We start from the raw sequence: 23300 nt of genomic DNA, 5'->3' as shown, positions 1-23300 counted from the left end.
CTAGCCCCTACAATATGGGCTCGCCCCCTCTTATGTAGGGATCACTTTGACTTTTGGTGCTCAAGCACCTTACTCTTCAAGTATGACAAAGCACTTCTAGCTTGGGGGTGTTCACACAAGCATCTCAAGAAAGCACAACAAAGCACCTCAAGCACCTTATGTTGGAATTAGGGTTGCAGAGAAATGCTCACACCTTGGAGAAGATAAAGGAAGCTCAAGGCACACAACTGAGAATGTGTTACTTAGTGTGCAATGGAAAGATAGATAGCCCTAGAGTGATGGGCGTATAAACAATGCACGAGGGGAAAAACCTCCTAAAGAGGGAAAAAATGCCCCAGCGCGGTCGTAGTGTGTTCACACACATCACTACCACATGTATATGGTAACAAATCCCCCCTAGAGTGATGTAGTGAATGAGAGCTTGCACATGAGTAAAGGGAAGTGCCATGCCCTGAGGACATGATCAGTCCACAAAGGGGAGTAAGCCCAAAGCTTTGCGGAAATCTTTGAGCTTCTCACAAGACAATGCCTTTGTGAAAAGATCTGCAAGGTTGTCCTGTGTTGGCACATAAGCCAAGCTGATCTCTGCTGCTGAGAGCCTCTCCCTGACATAGTGGTAATGCACCTCAATGTGCTTTGTGCGAGCATGAGAAAAACTGGGTTCCTCGCAACTGCCAATGCGCTCTGATTGTCAATGTAGATAGTGTTGGCAGTGTCTTGTCCAACACGCAAATCATCCATAAGGCGTCTGAGCCATACACACTCAACGGTAGCTGTGAAGACTACCTTGTACTCAGCCTCACAACTCAAAGTGTCCATAGTAGGTTGCTTCTTGCTCAACCATGATATACATGAACTGCCAAGCATGAAAGAAAAACCACTTTTGGACACTCGCGTGTCAAAACAACCAGCCCAATCTGAGTCCAAAAAACCATGTAAGTCTGGCGGCAATGATCCCCCCTTGGGATAAAACAAGCCAAGATGTAAAGTGCCACTAAGGTAGCGAAATATCCTCTTGACAGCCTGCCAATGCTTAGACCCTGGGCTATGCATAAATCTGCTGACATGTGAGACTGCAAACTGAATATCCAGCCTCGTGTTGCATACATTAATGAGGCATCCAACAATAGTTTGGTAAAGAGTGACATCTGCAGGATCACCAACATCATGAAGACTCAATTTCAACCCTGTTTCCATTGGAGTGGCAATAGGTATGCAATCCGTATACCCAAGTAATGATGCAACAGCTCCAAATCTTTCATCTTGAAAGTAGCATTCAAATCAACCTTAAATTCAGCAATATCTCTCTCATTTTTCCAGTGATTAGCAAATCATCGACATAAAGAACCACAATGAGAAGTACACCACCCTCATGCTTTACATACAATGTGCTTTCCGTTGGACTGTTACGAAAGCCTTGTTTGACCAAATGAGTGTCAGCTTTCTCATACTAAGCACGAGGAGATTGCTTCAACCCATACAAAGCCTTGTTACATCTACACACTTTGTCCTTTTGTCCTTTCTTGACAAAACCACGAGGCTATGTTACATAAACTTCCTCAAATATGTCACCATTCAAGAAAACAGTAACAATGTCTGATTGATGTACATCCCAACCAAAATGAGCTACCAATGCACATAGAAAACGCACAGTAGTCATACGACAAGTGGGAGTAAAAGTTTCTTCATAATCTATGCCTTTTTGTTGTGCATAACACCTTTGCAACAAGTCGAGCCTTATGGCGATCGATATCACCATCCGGCTTGCATTTCAACTTGTACACCCACTTCGTACCAATGGCCTTTTTGCTAGGAGGCAAATCACATAAAGTCCACGTGTCATTTTCTATAAGTGCATCATATTATGATTGCATGGCAACCATCCAATTTTCTGAATTCTCTGCTTCATCAAAACACAGAGGTTCCTCAACATCATGTAAGCTAGACACAACCAAAGCATAACAATCTGATGCATAAGATGCATAGCTAGAGCCTGAACGAGTACGACTAAACAAAGGTGCATCCAATTTACTGTCACGCAATGTATGCACCAGCCATTTTGACGTACCTCTAGCCTGCTCATTTTCAGCCCTTTCCTCATCAAGTACATCATGTACATCTGCATTGTTGGAATTAGGGTTGCAGAGAAACACACACAGCTTGGAGAAGACGAAGGAAGCTCAAGGCACACAATAGAGAGTGTGTTACTTAGTGTGCAATAGAAAGATAGATAGCCCTAGAGTGATGGGCGTGTATACAATGCACGGGGGAAAAAACCTCCTAAAGAGGTTAAAAATGCCCCGGCGGTCCTAGTGTGTTCACACACATCACTACCACATGTATATGGTAACAAATCCCCCCTGGAGTGATGCGGTGAACGAGAGCTGGCACATGAGTAAAGGGAAGTGCCATGCCCTGAGGACAGGATCAGTCCACAAAGGGGAGTAAGCCCAAAGCTTTGCAGAAATCTTCAAGCTTCTCACGAGACAATGCTTTTGTGAAAAGATCTGCAAGGTTGTCCTGTGTTGGCACATAAGCCAAGCTGATCTCTCCTGCTGAGATCCTCTCCCTGACATAGTGGTAATGCACCTCAATGTGCTTTGTGCGAGCATGAAAAACTAGGTTCCTCGCAATTGCCAATGTGCTCTGACTGTCAGTGTAGATAGTGTTGGCAGTGTCCTGTCCAACACCCAAATCGGTCATAAGGCGTCTGAGCCATACACACTCAACCGTAGCTGTGAAGACTGCTCTGTACTCAGCCTCACAACTCGAAGTGTCCACAGTAGGTTGCTTCTTGCTCAACCATGATATACATGAACTGCCAAGCATGAAACAAAAACCACTTGTGGACACTCGCGTGTCAAAACAACCAGCCCAATCTGAGTCTGAAAAAGCATGTAAGTCTGGTGGAATCAGTAATAGGCTGATGTGTAACATTTTCAGAAACCCCATAGGCTGTACATTTGTCTCATTGGAATTTACATTTGTATTTCCACAACTAAAAAGAGGCAACAAAGTGTCATAAATGTCCTGTGAGCTTACATTACTGTCGCTAGTACATGACAGCAAGGGCTGAACAAAATCTTCCACAAACACTACATCCCGTGAAACCAAAATACGCTTTGTTTGCGGATGATACAACCTGTAACCTTTGCTTTCAGCACTATAACCAACAAAAATACATCTGGCAGTCTTGTCATCCAATTTTCTGCATTGTGTTTATGGCACCAAAGCATATGCCAAACAACCAAAAACACGCATGTGCTCAATAGAAGGCTTTCTATTTGCCATGCTTCATATGGAGTAATAGACTGCAAAGATTTTGTAGGACACCTGTTTAGTACATAAGTGGCACACATGATGGCCTCAAGCCAAAAAGAATGCGGCAAAGCTTGACTTTTGACCATACATTGTGCCATTTTTGTAAGTGACCTATTTTTCCTGTCAGCAACACCATTTTGATGAGGTGTATAAGGCACTGTACATTGGTGTTTTATCCCACGACTAGCCAAAAATGCATTAAATTCATGAGACATATACTCCCCCCCTCGATCGAAACGGAGGGTGCCCATAATACATTTTTCATCCATAGCTAGAAATTTTTTGAAGCACATAAAAACTTCGGACTTCGCTTTAAGCGGAAATACCCATGCACGCCTAGAGTGATCATCAATGAAAGTCACGCACTAAAGGTAATTTCCCAAGGACGGAGTTTGCATGGACCCACAAACATCACTATGCACAAGCTGCAACCTGCATGTGGCCCTAATTGAACCATCCTTTGGAAACTTCGAACGCTGCATCTTACCCAGAATACAGCCTTCACAGACATGTTTGACAGGTGCTTCAAGAGGCAGCAAAGAAGCAACCACATCAGATTTCTACAAACGCAGCAAACTGGCAAAATTCAGATGACCAAAACGTGCATGCTAAAGTTTTGTATCTGAAATAGCCCTTGAATCAGCAACTGCATTTGCAAAATTTTGTCCACGCTTGTCATACAAAGTGAGCTTATACAGCCCACGGCACAAAAGCCCAGATGCAACAATTTCATCACCAAAACTGAGATCATAAACTGTACATCTATCATCCACAAATTTGACTATAAGTCCAAGTCTAGCCAATGCAGATACAGACAAAAGATTCTTCTTGATCCTAGGTACATAAAGTGCATCAATAAGTGTGAAAGAACTGTCATTTGTAGCAGTAAGCACAATCTCTCCAACTCCCTGAACCGGATAAGAGGCGTTGTTGGCACAAGTGACTGAATTTCCATGAGGGACAGACTCGAGAGAGTTGAATAATTTACGATGTGAGGTAATGTGTTTTGTAGCACCACCGTCGAAATACCACACATGTGAATCTACAACAACTGACATGGATGCATCATGGATAGCAGGATTGTATGTGCGCTCTGCACTAAAAGCCCATTCTGCATCAACATCAGCAACACAGTCTCCTTTCACAGAAGACTCAACAATGCATGCATTTGTAGTGGAACCAGCATTTGCAGTGGAACCACCCTCTTTCTTCTTAGCCTCTTTGGCCTTCAACTTAGGACACTACTTTGATCAAGTGATCGTTAGCTTCACAATAATGGCAACGCATCTTCTTTTTGCCCTTATCACCAGAATTTCCTGATGAATTGCTGCCAGCAGAAGCATTAGGAATAGAGTTTTTGCCACTCGCAACAGAACCATAAGAAGTGGTTGCATTGCTGTTACCACCCTTTCTTTGAGAAGCAATAAAAGCCTGCTCAACTACACGTTGCCTAGTCCTTGTTTTTTGGAAAGTGACTCTTGCAACAGCAATGTGCATAATGCATCAAACTTGACAACTTCAGGATTTCCTTGGGTCATAAGTCTCCAAGTATTAGCAAAAGTCTGGTAAGAATCTGGTAAGGCATCAAGAACAGTCTGCACAAGGGAACTGTCTGAAATGACTTCACTTGCAAAAATAAGTTGCTCATTGATATCGTTGACACTAGCAAGGAAAGTGTCCATATCATCTTCCTCATGCATAATCTTTGACTCCAGCTCTTTACGCAGCAAAGAAATTTTAGCCTCATTGCGACTTGCATAAAGACCAGCCAAAATATCCCAAGCCTGTTTTGCAGATTTTGCTAAACGAATGTGAGGAACAATGGTGCGCTTCACAAATAGCACAATCAATGCATGAGTGTGTGCATCTTTTACATCCCAACAAGATTATTCTGTCGTAGGCAAAACAACTCTAATAGCAGCAAGACTTGCCACATCCTCAACATCGCCTACATTCTCAGAACTAGGACGTACATCAATGCCTTGCACAATAGTGCATACACCCTTTGACACAAGAACATGTTGCATCATGTAAGCCCACATAGGGTAATTGTCCCCATCCAACTTGACCTCAACAACAAACATCTTGAACACATATGTGTTGTTGTCAGCCACGGTAAATGTTGCACCTGATGTGAAAACTGCCCGAAAAGAGGAGAAACAAAGTAGGAACAACACGTGCTATATAGCAAAAACCATAGAAGACTGTAAGGCACATGTTATGCAAAAAACGGCACTGGCAAAAAAATTGCAAAATGACGAAACAGCCTATGCAATACTACCTGTAGTGGAAACAGAGGCCGAAATGAGACCGAATCAGAAATCTGAGCAGATAGTGTGTTGATTTTTTCCACTTGGGAGGAGAGGGCGATCGTTTAGACCATCATCTTCGTGGAGCCACATCTTTAGAGGAACTTAAACTTTCATTGCTTTCTTGCTCTTTGGATTCCTCCTCTCGTATGGGAGAGAGTCTTCTTTTGGGGGTCTCTTCAAGAGGCCTCTTAAGCTCTCTCTCCTCTTGGAGAGGAAGGGAAATCCCATAAGCACGAAGTTGGTGTGTAACTTCGGCTTGCAAGGCAGGATTGCCCATAGCTTGCTGCAACCTCGTTACGAGATAATTCAGAAACATGGGGGCATCATCATTAGCACCTTCATGTGCAAAATCAAGGCTATCAATGTTCATTATACTCTCTTGATTATAGTCAGCCATGTCAACAAAATTTGTGTATGTACTTAGTGTATGCTTTGGCAATTCAAAACCTTAGTTGCCACTCCTCTTAGCCTTTGAAAATTGGCTCTTAAGTATCTACACCCACGGCTCGAAGTGGTTAATTATAGAGAGTAGTGGAGTAGGTCTAGCATAGCAGAGTTGCCGAGGGCTAGCTTCTTTTGGACTTCTTATGGCTCAATAATGGTAAAGCCATAGGCAAGTCTAAAAAGAATCCATTCTTAAGTCCAAAGCTCCCGAGGTGTGCACCATATTTCACATAGTGGGCTCAACAAAACTGATAATAGATCCCGGTTCCACTTACCCTAATATTTTTAACAACATCAACCATTTATAGGCTACTTAAGGACCTCTCTTCTTAAGCAAGAAAAGAAAAACCAAATGCTCTGATACCAATGTAATGGAATTGGCCTATTTAGCTTGAGAGTAGCGGAAATTAATGAGAGTACTTTTGAGAAATTATTTTGTGAGCATAACGGGTGAACATAATTGAAGATAACAACATAGACATAGCAATTACTTAACTTGGCATGAACAATACTTTTGCAAGAGAGAGAATTTAGAGAACATGACAACAATTGAGGACTGGATTTATGTGGAGCCAGTCCCCCCTCGAATAGGCATTTGTATTATGATTTCCCCCATTAAGAGAGACTTGTTACAATACAATCTTTGTGTTCCTTGTGACCTAGGTGATGCAATGGAGATGGAAAGCTTCATGCATCACAAGCATAACATAAACTTTGAAGAAAGCTTTAACTATCCCAAGCCTCAATCCGAAGACCTCAAACACCTTCGAAGGTGGAGAGAGCTAGCAGGAAATGAGGGTAGGGAAGAGGAAGAAGAAACATTTCATAGGAGAAAGAATTAGTTCCTCACTTATCATAACTCTTCTTGCTAGCATACATAATAGCATAGTAATGAAGATGGAGAAGATGTCAAGCTTAAGCATTGAAGCATGACTCTTGGTTGGATTTGCACTCCATAGCCAAGAGTGTTGGTGTAGGCTCTCAACTTCTCAAGGAGCTTCCACAAGGAGATGGAGCTCTGGCACTTTGCATAGCACACAATGAGAGTGTGTGTGAGTGTGTGTGGGTGAGTATACCCTGCAAGCAAGGCCTCTACTTGCTTTGGTCGACCCCCTCTTCTAGCTCATGCTTGAAGCTCATTGGCTCATGCCAAGTCTAGCCAATCACAAGCTTGGCCCATTTCTAGCACTAGGGGTATTCTTGAGACAAGTGTCCCCCTTTCCCCTTTGAGAGAGAGGGCTTGATAAATGCAAAAATATTTAGTTAATTCAAGTAATTTATCATTGTATCCCTTTTAAGCCTGGGCAATAGGATTCAAGCACCTCATGAGGTAACATGGGTAGGAGCTTGACATGTGTCCTTGCTGCCTCTTAAGGCTTGAGGTTACCTTGAGTGTGTGAGTATGTATTCTCTCACTAGCCCCTACAATATGGCTCGCTCCCTCTTATGTAGGGATCACTTTGACTTTTGGTGCTCAAGCACCTTACTCTTCAAGTATGACAAAGCACTTCTAGCTTGGGGTTGTTCCCACAGGCATCTCAAGCAAGCACAACAAAGCACCTCAGGCACCTTAGTCATGAAGCAGGACAAGCATCTCAAGCACCTTAATTATCCAGCAGGACAAGCACCTTAATCAAGCACGACAAGTACCTCAAGCATGCCAAGCACCTCAAGCAGGACAAGCACCTCGAGCTTGGGTTGGGTTCCCATCTCAAGCACAGCCCTAGCTTACCTAAGGACAAAGGACTTTTACACTCGTTATTGGAGGTCTTCAATGAAGCTAACCCTAAGGTCTTATGCTCCATTGGTTAGCCCTGCTCTTTGATAGACCATCTCTCATTTTGGCCCCTTTACAGTTGGCCCCATGTTGAGATAGATCTATTAGCACATGTCTATATCTTAACCCTTGTTGTCATTTATTCTCCCACATTAAGTGATGAATTTAATATGAGCAAATCATTTGGGTTGGTTAGATATTAGATTTTATGACACTACAATGTGTGAAAGAGCCCCTTATTCTTGTATCTAGTAAAGATTAAGGTGCGTACAAGTAATGGGCGGTTGAATGTCTCTGGTGTCTGGCCCAAGTAAGAGGCACAACACCTTTACTCCAATACATAGAGCATTGTTAGGTATGAGGTGAGAAGCTTCTGCGTGAGAGACTCTTCTTTGAAAAGTGAAGATAAGCTAGAGAATACCCCAGTTTGAACTATGAATTGCCAAGGGTAAATTTGAGGCTTAATGGTCAATAAAAATAACCCATCATGAGAGAATTGGAAGCATGTGGTCATCTATGACAACATCAAGCTCTAAAGTAACTTCAAAGATGAGCAAAAATCTAGTTGAGGTCAGACATCAAAGCTATGGCCTATAGGTGATTAACAACAGAAAACAACTCTAATGGAATCTGATTTCCATTAGAACTTAGCCATAGTCTTAGAAAGGTTCTTTGAAACATGAGGAAATTGTCATCTAGACCCCATGGATTGCGATCCATTACCTATCAAAAGTTAGTAAAGTGATTTTATTGCTTTCATATGCCATGCATTGTGAGACAAATCCTCTAGTTTCAAGAGAATTGGGTGACCACAAATAAGCAAAAAGGGCTCAAGACCAGGAATTTTATTTCAAATTGATAGAAGTGTGAAATGGATCCTCCATAGTGATCTAAGTCACTTGGAACTTCACCTATCAATTCCAAATGACATGGGAAATTAGCTGCTATGGTCAGTTTTGCAAGGTGCCAAAACGCATGGATCAAGTTCCATGGAGCAAAGTCATATCTACATTAGAAAATTTGAATGTGATTCCAGTGTCCCATAAAAGCTATGGGCTAGGTTTGGAGGGGAAATTTCCTTGGCCTGACTATTAGCACCAATAATTCATATGGTCCTTTTTGCCAAAGTTTAAAATATGTGACATTTATGAAGCTTGAAGGGATCCATTGTATGTCACGCTCTCACAACTTGCAAGCCACAAACACTCCTCAACATTGCCCATGGATAGGCAGTAAAATAAAAAAGAGTGAATGTTATGGGTTACGTCGATGACTTCATAACAATAACACTTTTTCAACATGAGGAGAATCGGATTGTAGCAAGGATGCAAAGACAACTAGAAGATTGAAGTAATTGAGGTGGACGTCACAAAAAAGTGGCAAAATCTTGAAGCTTCTTTATAATTATCATTTTAAAAGCTTAATTTTTCTAAAAGCCCTAGATATAAATGTGACTTTTTAACTCATTTTTGAGGTGTTGCATAACTGAGTTGAGCAACAAACTATAAGGAAGAGCTTTTGTCAAGGATTTGAATCAAGTTTTCTAGTGTCTATTGGTATTGCTCTTCGCTCTAAGTGCTTCTAGCACATGATTTATGCTATGGTTGCAAGTTTTGGGACCCTCAAAATTGTGCTTTTTAGGCTTAGCATGTTTTTTGGTGTTGTATAGCGCTCTCCTTTAGTTTCATGGAAATCCAAGCTCAATGCTCATCGAAATGACCAATCTATTAGTAGGCGATATAGTTGAGAATTTTGCCTATTTGATTTAAATTTGTTGTCTTTGTTTGCTAGCCTCTTGGTCATTGTGGATAGTCTATTCTGTTGTGCCTAACAAGCCATAGTCGCCATGTCCTAGCTGGAGTGGCTCCTTGTGTATTGACACCAATATATGCTGCATCGCCCATTGTGATGATTGTATAACATGGATTGCACATGACTAGTAGTCACAATCTCCTTTTTGTAGCTTGTCAAGATGGTCTTCCTTCATTTGTAGACTCAAGTGAGATAGCTGCATAATTGGTGAGTCAATACTCTACCTTGACTCAAGTATTTTAATTGCACTTCTCATAATTTGTAGACTCAAGTGAGATAGATGCATAATTGGCGAGTCAATCCTCTACCTTGACTCAAGTATTTTGATTGCACTTCTCATAATTGTTGAGCACATGTAGTTTTGTTAACAATACTCATGTGAAAAACAAGCCACCTTTTCTAGCTTTATTATCACCTAATTCATAACATGACTTGATATATTAAAAAAAGTAGGGAAACAAATCGAGGACTAAAGGTGTCTTTCCTTGGCACTCTCTACATGTACCAATTTGTCAAGACTCACATAATTTTATGAGATACTTCCTAAAATGGTTCAAATAGTTTTTGAGCATGCTCACTATCTTGGGTTTCTAAAACAAGCCTTAGTGAAGAAGGGAGTTTGACATACATTTGATGTGAAGTATTTATTGAGTGAAATTTTCTTTGATACTTTAGTTTGTAAAAGAGTCCTTTTATTTAACAGTTTCATACGGATCCATTTCAATCGTATTTTAGAATATAAATGCGACTCTACCTTTTTCAATCCAATTTTTAAATTTCTAGATGGGTCCCTTCATTGAATAGCCTAATGAATTCCTTTCACCTTTCTATTGTATAACGACTTATTTTAGATTGTAAATGGTCCTTTCGTAAGGCTTCCTTCTCAATTTTTTGTTTTTAAATGCCAAAGTGAGTCTTGTTTTTCTGAAGTAGTGATTGGGAGTTTTACTCATGTGAGGAAATATAAACTCTATATTTCATGTCAATTTCAAGCATGTGACTTGTACTTGGATATATGTCTTGTAATGTAAAATAAGAGGAGCAAAGTAACCCAAAATAGGATAAGCAAATTATTTGGCAAGCAAGGAACCACCGCGTGTTTGAGGGGGATCTGGCTGTGGCAAGCTTTTGTGAAATCATACAAGAGAGCAAAGTGACAATCCACATGATCGGAGGCAAACAAGCCTCAGAGGATTGGTATAGAACCATACATGTCATGATGACAACTTGTAATAAGTAAAACTTTGGAGTAGTTGTGGTCTCTCTATCAAGCAGAAAACTTGTAATCTTTTGACCCTCAAGGCTCGGTCTGAGCTTGAGCTTGGTGTATTTTTCTGATGTTCTTAATACTATCCACTCACAATTGTGAGTTTTGCAAAAAAAAAAGGATAAGCAAATTATTAGATACCTTGCTACACTCATGAAATGTGTACCTTGATTTGCGTAACAAATATGAGTCCTATTTAAACTTCATTGATCAAACCATACAACTTCTAGAATAAAGTTTAACTTTCTTCAACCTTTCATCATTTTTGAAACATTGATTCACCAATTGTGGATTTTTGAATGAGAAATTGTTGATTGAAATACAATTTTCTAGAATATGGTATCTTTGGTTTATCTATTTGACTACATCTTGAGGTTTTGCATGAGCAAGGCAACAATGCTACTTGATCACAAAAATTGCGCATGTTTTGTAATAATACCAGTTTATAAAATGGTTTGAGATTTATCTTGCAAACGAAGTTAGAGATGTTATAAAGACTAAGAAACATATAGATATAGCCGAATCACCTCTATGGAAGGTTTTGAAAGGTTTTTCAATGCATTGTTTGCTTGTTTTATATTAGATTGGGAGGAATGCATGCAAGCCTAATATTGGCATGAAAAGAAATATTAGTGTGTCAATACAAAATAGCAAAGCTTAAAGGCCTAAAAGCTTACAGTGGAGAATGTTATTGGTGAAATTGAGCAAATTTGAAGATTTTGAATACTAAATTTCTCTTTGTCTCTAGGTTTTCTACATTGAACTTTGAAATTTAGTAAATTTTTTTTCAAGATCCTAAATTTTTAAGTAACTAGTTAAAAATCTACAAGAATAAGGAAAATGTTGTATAGAAACCTCCAACAAGTTGTCTATGGAAAAGTTTACATGAAGGTTTTTCGAGTTTTTTTTAAAAAAAAAGTAGGATTTTGAGCAAATCTACAGATGGAAGATAAATATAAAAAAAAAGCTCATTTGAGCTTGAGATATTGAAATTTTAGCCAATTAAAAATGCACGAAACCCCGAAGTTTGGCGAACATTGGTATGCGGTGCTAGTGTTCGTTTGCCCATACTTCCGGTGTGAACCACACCCACGTTATATTGAAACTGAAACAATCTACTTAAGTTGAGCTGAAGCCTGAAGCCCCAAGCCATGAAAAGAAAGCTGAGAATTGGGTCCTGCGTCCTGTTAGGAGAATATTTCATGTGATCCGAGAGAGGACTTTGTGCGCATCGTTGAAAAGAAGAAGACGAACCCCTAAGCAGCTCAGCAGAAGCAGCAGCAGCAGCTCTCCTCTTCAAAGACAGTCAAGTGAAGTCACTCGAAGCATCCTGCTTGAAGAGAACACCATCGCCCACTCCCACATTCTTGCCCATTCAGAAACGTGGAGACTCGCTCAACCTTCTTCTAGGTAAAGTGACGACATGAGCGTGGCAAAATCTTATGTTACTTTCCGTGTTGTTACTTGCATCAGCATGCCATTCTCTTTTTCTTGCTGGTTTTTTCTAGATTGAGAGTTTGCACAGGCCAAGGCGTTCCTTTTACTGTGTTATTTCAGAGTCTTGAAATGTAACATTGAGACAATATGATCATCTGGGTGATTGCTGCGTGTGTTTCTCTTACTGTGTGTGTGTGCGTGTGTGCTCGCGCACGTGAGAGAGACAGTCTGAGAGTAATGAAAAAGATACAGGCACCCTGCTCACAGTTCTACTCAGGTTTTTGAAATTCTTTTTAGCAATGTTCATCCGAGAGATTGAAAAGAGGGCGATCATTCTGAGGGCAATAAGAAAGATTACGTCTCGCAGTTGAGAGGACCAGCTTTTGGTTGTGCAACTAAAATTTTATCACTCACATGAATTGTGGCATTCTCAAAATGAAAATGGTAAATGTCCTCTTGGATCTTCCTAACTTATCGGTTTTGCCTGAATAAAGTTTGTATGAGTTTTCACATGTGGAAGCCAATGTTGTGGATACTGTTCTTAATCTCATTTAATGAAACACTCTTGTTGTTTTTTGTTTAAGCCCAACTTGGTGCTAGGCAACTTGGCCAAGTCTACCTTGCATCTCTAGAGCCTTGATAGATATTCAATATATAGACCTTTGTATTAATATTAAGAGTTTCACCTCCTGCTCTAGCATCTCCAAGGAGTAGATTCAGAGTGAGGGTTGTTTTGTGGCTGTGCCCAGTTGTATGCGAGGTAGACAGATGTGCACGAGGCCTCTTGAATCATGGATATGTCTGCCCGGTAGGCTGGCTAGAGGCAGGAACTCTCTTCCTAGGTCTTTGAGAGGTAAGAGCCTCATTTCTATTTTCTTATGCACATGTGGCATATTCAGATTGCGCCCTCTCAGAGTTACGAGGGTCATTTCGTGGGTTTCTCACCTAGATTTAGGAAGAGAGGGCTTCTTTGTGGCTGTGTTTGGCCTTGTGAGGTTCATATCTTGTGCATTGGTCTTGGATGGTGCCCAGCCGGCCTGGCCATTTTTATGCATTTTTAAGAGGGCGCTTCCTCTCTCTCTCTCTCTCTCTCTCTCTCTCTCTCTCTCTCTCTCTCTCTCTCAATACATCTCTCTCGCTATTCATTCTAAGAATCTTGTCACCATTTATGCAAAGTTACATACACTAACGCAAGGTTACAAAAAAGAAATTGTGTTATTGCTCGATCATCCTATTTTTTCAATTCTGTTGCTTCTGACATTGGTATCAGAACGTTGATTTTGCACCAATCATTCATTTCAAATATTTTTCTCTTGTTTTTGAATTGTGCTTATTGTGGATCCCAAGGAAGACAACTCTCACTTGCGGAACAACGGGCCTACCACTACATGTAGGATCGTGCACCATGAGTGTAGTAAAAAGCAACACTTCATTGGGCGTTGTAGTTTTGGTGCCCTTGCAAGGGGGTAGATAGTAATTAGAGTGAAGACTAATACACTGCTTTTTCACAAGAGGAGAATCCTTGCATGGTGGTGACCGGTGTGGATACCTTCGGACATCAACCTCCTTCGTTTTATCTCTCTCCTCTACCTGGCATTCAACATAATCTTGGACCTATGATGTGGTTGATGATTTACATGATGATGCAAGACAAGGAAACATGTTGTCAAGAGCGAAAGGAGGTGGCTTATGTTAGAGTTACACCACCGTTGCTTGCTATTTTGTACGGCTAGTGATTGTCCCAGGTTGGCCACCCATTGCACATCATGTAGATTGCATGGGTGAACACTTTAGACGTGTCCGGCCGGTCATTTTCTGAGCCTGGCTAGGTGCACACATTTTTAGCCATTTTTGGGCTTTTATGTTTTTTGCACCAGTTACACATTTTGCACTACCTCAACCTAAGATTCTTTAAATCGAACGCTTAGGGTCTTGTAGTCATTCAGATTGTGTATTGAGAGCATCATTTGTAGAGCACTTGTGTTCTCTCTCTCTCTCTCTCTCTCTCTCTCTCTCTCTCTCTCTCTCTCTCTCTCCAATGTTTTCGGCGCTCGTGGCTCACACCCTCTCCGTTGCTCACTCTCACATGGTATTTGTCGCCAGAATACGGAGCATCTTCAACGATCTCCTCTACATTGCCTAGCGCTAGCACTTCTGCCGGTTCTCATTACGGCAAAACTGCAAAACGCTACCTAGCGTTTTCTGTTGATCCAAGCCAGCGTTTTTGGACTCTAGCCTTGCATTTTGCAACCTAAGGCCACGATCTCCTTCTCCCTCTCTGGCGCTCCCTCTTGCAACAAAATTGCACTAAATTGGCAGCAGACCTTGCAGCGTTTTTTAGACCAGCCTACGTTTTTCTGGCACGGATCTGTGTTTCCAGATCTTGCTGCATTTTTGTGCACTTGCTGCGTTTTTTGGGGTTGTTGCGTTTTCAGCAAACGCTAAGCCTCTTGTACGATCGGGAGTGGCCAAGACTTGTACGAGAGACCCTTCTACCGCCTGGCACTTGCAGATCTACACCTTGGACATGTATCTACACCCAATTGGCACCATTTTGGTACTTATTACTTGCTGTTTTTTCTCTGTTTTCAGCTCCTCGACGGTTGAGAAGTGCGAGAACCCCCTCCTTTGACACTGCGACGCTCCCGTACCGATCGGTGGCGTACAAGCACGCTAAAATCTCTATTACAGTAGCGTTTTCAACATCCTTTGCAACATTTTTAGGGCGGACAATACGCTGAATTTTTACCCTTTGTTTGGTTGATCACTCCTTTACTCGTCAGGATACCTCGGTGGTTGTCTGCACGGTTATCTTAGACTGCTACATCATTGGAGATTACCTTCGTCGGCGACTTGTGATCTTATCGATCTACCTCTGGGACTACTCTTTGAGCACGTGACATGTCGACTCCAAAGCAAAGTGTCACGTGCACATCTAACCCTATCTAACCCTATGTGCATGTGGACAAGCTACTTCATGACAAGGGTTCATTTAGCTCAGGAAGTGTTCTAACACCTTTGTGAGTGTGTTCGCAAGCCGTGCATGTCCAGGCACTTAGTAGTTGCATTTCCTCTGGTTGCACACAACGTAATCATCAGATTACAGTCAGTACCCATCAGGAGCATTTTACAATGCATAGAATCCATTTTCCCTATTTTAGCCATTTTTCACTTATTATCATTAAGTGACTTTGTTGGAAAACTAGGTAGGGCAACTTTGGCAAGTTAATATATAAGAAAGCTAGCTCTAACACTTTCTGGCAGCAGAGACCCAGTGTCTGACAGTGCACCTTCTCAGCAAGACCCGGCAGGAACTCCTAGCGTTTTTCAGCCATTAAGAACAACCCAATGTTTTCATCAACTGTAGATCAGCCCCGGCGTTTTGTTGATTGCAGATCAGCTTGGCGTAGCAGATTGCAGCAGACTCCCTAGTGTTTTTGCAGCAGACAACAGATCAGCCTAGCGTTTTTGCAACTTTCAGATCACCTAGCGTTTTGCAGATTCCCGGCGACGGAACATCCATTTGCATCAGCGTTTTCAGTTTTCAGCAGTCAGATTCCGTACCGTAGCACCCAAGCCTCGCAGATCTCACCTTCTCAGCAGATCCTCGCCGCATGGTCAGATCAGCCAGCGTTTGCAGATTCAGCCCGCTATCCGTAGATTTCAGCATCTGCGTTTTTAGTGCATCGTCGTCCCGTTGTCGTCACCGACATAGAGTCAAAATTCAGCAGATACAAGAACTGCAGATTTCAACCCCTTGTGTTTTCAGATTTCAGCCCGCCTCGTCGTCGTCATCATCATCGTCAAGTCCATTGCATTTAGACCGTTGTACGAGGATTGTGCAATCAATAGCATAGACCTCTCTCACCATAGAGAGTGGGGCCCTTGGACGAGGGTTTGGCAAAATTCTGGTGTCGTATTCTTCTCTCTATCTCTCAGTCTCCGCACCTTCATTCACAATGTTTACCACTTTATTGTGATCATTTGCACTCTCTCACTAAAGGAACAGAAGGCTCTTCCTTCCGTAAGAGAAAGGAATCCTTGAGCACAGTTTGGAGCACTCATCTTGAGCAAAGTTCAACATTCAAATTTCACATCCACTGTACCTTACAAGAAAAGACAACAACAAGAGTCCCTGAAGGGGGTCACCACGTCTTCGGTGACTACGGCCACTTCCACTTCTACGACCACGTCGGCATCGGCCAAGGCAACATCCAACAATTATGCCCTCACCCAGTTTGCTGAGGAGAAGAAGTTGAATTTACACAACTATTCTGTGTGGAGGACACGAGTCCGCACAATCATTGCCTACCATCAACTCTGGGAATGGTTGAATGATTCCCACCGCCACTCAAGCCCAGATTGACGAGTGGGTGAATCGGGACATACGAGTCTTCACTTTTCTTATGATGAACCTCTCCGACCGCATCACGAAGGATGTTTCCAAAGAGGAGCATGCACATCCATTGTGGAGATGCATTCTTGATCAATTTGAGGAGACCTCGTTTGCCAGACAGATCACACTTGAATGGGAGTTGTACAACCTCCAGTTCAAGGATTTCAACTCACTCGATGGGTTGACCCACTGCATGCGGGAACTCTGGGACGACCTTGTCTTTGTCGGAGGCGACATCACTTGGCAGGCATGGTTTGCCTCTTACTATCCAAGCTTCCCCCACTCTTTGATCCCTATTTTCAGAGTTTGCTCACATCTGGACGTACCTCTTTTCCCACCTGGGACGAGATTCTCCCTTCCCTCAGAGATGGAGGTGTTGTTGATGCAGAAGGAGCTTTGATAACTCAAGGAGGCAACAAGAAAGGTAAAGGTAAGAAGAAGAAGAAGAAGAAGGACATTCGAATGTTAACACTGCCACACGAAAGGGCACAGAGAATCAAATGCAGAAAGAAGAGGCGAGACGAGGCCAACAAGGAGAAACAGACAGCCTCGACTACAGTTGTAGCCTCTCACGAGACGGCAGGGACCGCTCTTGTCGTGGCGATGGACCACACTCTTGCTACATCGTAGTGAGGTACTTGGGTTGTTGACAATGGAGCCACCACTCACATGACTCCCCAAAAGTCTCGGTTTAGCTCTCTCAGGGAGACTCACGAACAGACTGTCACTATGGGTGACAACCATGAGATTCTAATGTCTAGCATATACCAGATTACCCTCTTTTGTTCTACCTTAGACCCGAAGTTCAGTTCAGTTGAGGCGCTTTACGTTTCGGACATGGCCTTCAACCTCCTCTCTGTGTCGAGTTTGGACTCTCAAGGAGCTGACACACTTCGGGAGTGGCACAGTGACCATTTCTGATTCTACGACAGGTACTATCCTTGCATGCGGTGAGCGCGATGGTTCCCTATACCACCTCACTGTTCTTCTGTCTTGGACCACGAAGTCTTCTTCTCTATGGTATGCACGATTTGGACATCTATGCTATCAACAGCTTCGGCAAGTTGCTAGGACCTCTATGGTGGAGGGTTTATGAGCGATACGCTCCTCATTAGGCGTATGCGAGGCTTGCCAGATGGGCAAGCAACACAGGGTTGCCTTTCCGACGCAGGCATCCAACAGAGCTTCGGCACCACTTGCATTGGTTCACATTGATCTATGTGGCCCGATGAGCACTCCTTCATTTTTTGGCTCACAATTTTTGCTTGTGCTTGTGGATGATTTCAGAAGGTACACTTGGGCTTCGTTCGTAAAGCTCAAGTCGGAGGCTTTCAGTTTCATTCGGAATTGTAAGATGATGGTTGAAAAGGAGGACTTGCACATCAAATGTATTCGCTCAGACAGAGGGGGTGAGTTCATCTCGAAGGACTTTGCAGAGTGGTGCAAGTTAGAGGGCATCCTGACTACTCCCTACACTCCTTCCCATAACGGAGTTGTTGAGAAGAAGAACTAGACTATCATGGAGATGGCTCGTGCAATGCTTGCGCATGCTTCTTTGCCCCGGATTTACTGGGCAGAGGCGTGCAACACGACGGTTTACATCCAGAACCATTCTCCTACCCATGCTTTGCAAGACATGACTCCTTATCAAGCTTACTACGGGCGCAAGCCCTCGGTCTCACACTTTCGAGTTTTTGGGTGTTCGGCCTTTGTCATGTGCCAAAGGAGAAGCGACAGAAGTTAGACTTCAAGGCGAAGAAGCTCATCTTCCTCGTCTATTCACGAGAGTCTGATGGATACCGGCTTTATGATCCTGACGCCAAGACCACTACAGTTAGCCGTGATGTGACTTTCATGGAGCTTTTCAACACACCTGCAGAGGGGGCATCATCCAAGCCTAATCCTTCCCTACCTCCTCTTCGTCCACCTCCTACACCTGATCCTACCCCTATCCCTGTTCATGTTCCTGGACCCGCTACATCGTAGCCAATTACTTCACCCGATCATGCCATGTCAGATTCCGATTCTGATGAGGATGATGGTTTTCCTTCGGTGGAGGGGGTCTCACTTCACAAGGAGAAGTTAGTGCCTGGTTGGCTCTAATGTACGGTTTCTTCCTCTTGAGTCACGAAGTTACCAGACCCGGCAAACCTTGGACAACCTCGACGTTCTGCACGCCTCAAGGAGAGGCAAGTTTATGATGTCACAGAGTTCGTTAACTTTGCACTCATGTCTCAGATTCATGCTTCACTAGTTGAGCCTTCCTCGGTGGAGGAAGCATAATTGCTGGAAGCGTGCTGTGCAGACAGAGTGGACGCTATTGAGTAGAATAAAACCTGGACTTTGGTTCCCAGGCCCAACAAGCGGAAGGTGGTTTCTACGAATTGGATTTTCAAGACAAATTTCAAGGCCAATGGTTCCCTTGACAAACACAAGGCAAGACTTGTTGCTTGGGGTTTCACACAACGACGAGGCGTGGACTTTGACGAGACCTTTGCTCCCATCGCTCGCATGACTACCATACATAGAGTGTTTGCTCTTGTAGCCAACTTTGGTTGGCCTATCTTCCAGATGGATGTCAGAAGTGTGTTTCTAAATGGAGATTTGGATAAAGAAGTTTATGTGGAGCAACCTCCTCGGTTTCGTATACTAGGCAAGGAGGATTGGGTCTATCAGTTGTGGAAAGCATTGTATGGACTGAAGCAGGCTGGATGATAGTGGTACCTCACACTTGACCAGTTTCTCGTGAAGCTGGGGTTACGGCGTACCTCATCAGGTTCCAATTGTTATGTTGTCTCTGATGGCTCTTTGGTTGCGATAGTGATTGTCTATGTGGATGATCTCATTTTCACAGGCTCATGGACCAGCAAGATCAAGTCGATCATGAAAGCTATGGAGACACGTTTTGAGATGATTGATCTTTGACTTCTTCACTATTTTCTTGGATTCGAGATTTTTTGGACATCATCAGACATCTTCTTTTCTAGGCGGAAGTATGCGAAGGCTATCTTGGAGAGATTCCAGATGACAGGCTGCAGACCGATTGACACTCCTCTTGAGCCCGAAGAGAACATATCGCTTCACGATCCTTCCCCTTGGATTGACTTGGAGCAGTACAGGAATGTTGTTGGCTGCCTCTTATGGCTGACTTATTCTCGACTAGACATTTGTTACACAGTTTCTGTCCTCAGTTCCTTCAATACCCGACCTTGTCAGCGACATTCGCAGTGTGTCCAACATACTTTGCGGTATATCAGTGGCACCTTGGACCATGGTGTGTTCTATGGTCGCTCCAAGGGTTGCACCTTACTTGGTTGGTGCAATTCAGATTGGGTAGGCAATCCAGATACTCGGCGCTCTACTATAGGAGTAGTTTTCACACTCGGCTCGGGACCCATTTCATGGAGCAATAAGCGGCAACCCGCCGTTGTGCTATCTTCCACAGAGGCGGAGTACAGAGCAGCTTGCTATGCTGCTTGTGAGGCCATATGGCTACGGAGATTATTGGGAGAGTTGTGTTTTTCCCAAATTGCTACGACTCGTCTTTTGTGCAACAATCAGAGTTGCATTGCTATTGCCAAGAACCCTATCTTTCACGCTCGGACAAAGCACATTGAGGTGCAATACCATTATGTTTCGGAGCGGATTTTGGTTGGAGATCTTCATTTGGAGTATGTCCCTACAACGGACAATGCAGCAGACATCTTTACGAAGGCAGTACCTCAGCAGATCTTGGCTTCTCACCTTCGACTCATCTGTGTTATCTCAACATCCGGTGCTGAGAGGGGGTGTTAGAGTTACACCATCGTTGCTTCGCCATTTTGTATGGCTAGTGATTGTCCCGGGTTGGCCATCCATCGCACATCATGTAGATTGCATGGGCGGACACTTTAGCACGTGTCCGGTCGGTCATTTTCTGAGCCTGGCTGGGTGCACACATTTTTAGCCATTATTGGGCTTTTATGTTTTTTGCACCAGTTACACATTTTTCCCTATCTCAACCTAAGATTCTATAAATAGAATGCTTAGGGTCTTGTAGTCATTCAAATTGTGTATTGAGAGCATCATTTGCAGAGCACTTGTCTCTCTCTCTCTCTCTCTCTCTCTCTCTCTCTCTCTCTCTCTAGCGTTTTCGTCGCGCGTGGCTCACACCCCTCCGCTACTCACTCTCACAGCTTAGTGTGAGGAACAACAGTTGGTCTTTGAGGGCGAGTGGTTGGCTGAGTGTGCGAATGCGGAAGCGTAAAAGAGACGAAGCGTGAGAAAATGCTAGAGAGAGAGAAACTCTGCAACTCAAAACCATGATGAATGACTACCCAACCTAGACGCGTATATAGTGAAGTAGGTCTGGGTAGGGCAAACACCCAAAAAACAAGCTATAGAAAAATGCTAAGTACCATGAAACAACGTGGGATGAAATGTAACAACCCCCTCTCAGCACTTGTTGCTGAAACAACATGTCGGGTGTGCACTTCACTTGCGCTACGTGGACATGCTTCTGCTACAGTCTAGCATGAGTTGTAGCTTAGGACCTAGCTTGGCACTTTGTGAGCCTCTAGCAGGATGTGCATGTCCAGGCTGGTCATAGTTGCATACCCTCTCTTGCATAGGACAACGTTTTAGCACTTAGGCATTTACTGCGCGTGAACCACCTCTTAGACTGCTTTCTATCAATAAGTGACTTCTCATTTACCCTTGTTGGGATGGCTGCCCGACCCAGGCATTTGTACCTATTTAACCAGCCGTTGGTGCACCAGTAGAAGCCAGAGGAGCTGTGAAGGTGCCTCTCAAGAACCAAGCAGTACCTTAGCACCTGTGATGTCATCATCTCCAACGTTTTCCAAGATCAGCCATCAGCATTTTCAGTCAGCAGCAGCGTTTTGCTTTGCCCTCGGCACCCCGCATCAGATCCATCGCGGACAGCCATAGCCTCGCCGTGGTCGTAGTCTTCGTAATGTCTACACCAGCGGTTTTAGTTTTCAGCCCTCGGAACAGCCAAAGTTTTCCAGTTTTTCAGCCATCGTCATCCACGACGACGGCTGATCAGCTCGTAGCCTCCCCGCATTAGCAGCTTCCCATCAGCATTCCCAGCGATTTCAGGTTTCAGCCACAAGCATCAAGAGCATTTTCAGATTTCAGCCCATTAGCTTCGCCATCGTCGTCGTCATCGTTATCGTCATCGACACAGTAAACTAGCATCTAGTACCCCTTGTGTTTGGCTTGCCCACAACATTCCAATTGAGACTGATCAACCAAGGGTGACGGATCCTGTATGGATACATCCTCCTTGTGCTCAAGAGAAGTGCTGATAGATACGCAAGTGTTTATCCCGAATTGTTTAGGATGTCTCCGGAATAATCCTGCTGCATGGTGTCTGATAGATCTCAAAACCGAGGAAGAAGTGTGGGAGCCCAAGATAAGTCACCTCAAAAGTTGACGCAAGTGAGTGCATGCCACATGATGCTCCGAATCTTGTTAGACATGAACTTGTAAAGATGAGATCATCAACATACACGATAATGATGGCAACATGTGTACTGACGGTGGGAAGCAATGTAACAATTCGAATCCCCAAGAGTACATTGTAGCTGGATGTGTGAAGAAATCTTGAATCTATTGGTACCAAGCACTAGGGGCTTAATTGGGGCCATATGTTGCCTTATGTAGTTAATACACATGAGCCTCTTTGCGTGCACCTTTGAAGCTTGGCGGTTGCTCCACATAAACCTTTGTAATGAGAATGCGGTTGAGGAACACACTCTTCATGTCCATTTGATTGATAGGCCAACCGTGATGGCTGCTAATGAGATCATTGCCCAAATAGGAGGTGTAGGAGCAAAAGTCTCGCTGAAGCGTTAGGGTGTTGTGCAAAGGTGTAGGCACAAGTCTCGCTTTGTGCTTCTGAATGGAACCATTAGCCTTGTACTTGAGTTTGAAGATCCAATTGGTCTCACTGACTTTCTGCTTTGTAGGCCGAGGAACCAACGTCGACAAGCAATAGTAGGTGGTATTGATTGCTGTAGAGTAAGCCTTCACCCAAAAAAGTAAAGGAAGGGAAGCTTGCTCAAGCATTTTTGGCCGTTTGGCTGAAACAGCCGTTTGGCTGAAATGTTTCGGGGTTTTAGAGTTGCCAAATGCATTTTTATATTGTACGGAAGTGCGAGTGGAGTATATTTTGACCTTTGTACCTAAAACATGTGAGCCTAATTTTACTTGGAAAAGCACAAACAATTATACATGGTAAGCTCTCATAGAAATATAAAACCTTTAACATCTTACTTTGGCCTCGAAACTACCATGACTTTCAATCATCATTAGTGCCCGCATCAACCCACTAGCTTTAATGTTTCTTGCAAATTTTGGCCAAGTACAATATCGTTTTCATTACGGCTATAACTATGATCCTACATGCAATGCAGTGGGTGGCAAGCTCGAGAAAACCACTAGCCATACAAAAATGTCAAGACACGTGAAGTAGTGAGGGATAAAACTCTTAACAGATTGCGGAGGTGGGGGAGAAGGCACAATGGTTGG

At 43.2% G+C, this 23300-nt stretch overlaps 1 protein-coding gene across 1 annotated transcript in view; it reads left to right on the top strand.

The window, feature by feature from the left end:
* Positions 1-12268: 12268 nt before the first annotated feature.
* Positions 12269-23300, top strand: part of LOC147452213 (transcription factor LRL3-like) — a 57952-nt gene continuing 46920 nt past the window's right edge. Inside the window, exon 1 of the mRNA XM_086517994.1 lies at positions 12269-12343. The gene's annotated coding sequence lies outside the window, so the exon portion shown is untranslated. The remainder of the gene's footprint in view (positions 12344-23300) is intronic.

Source organism: Adiantum capillus-veneris, chromosome 8, assembly GCF_014529385.1.
Source record: "Adiantum capillus-veneris isolate H3 chromosome 8, ASM1452938v2, whole genome shotgun sequence".
NCBI classification, from domain to species: domain Eukaryota; kingdom Viridiplantae; phylum Streptophyta; class Polypodiopsida; order Polypodiales; family Pteridaceae; genus Adiantum; species Adiantum capillus-veneris.
This window is presented reverse-complemented; position numbering and strand designations above follow the sequence as displayed.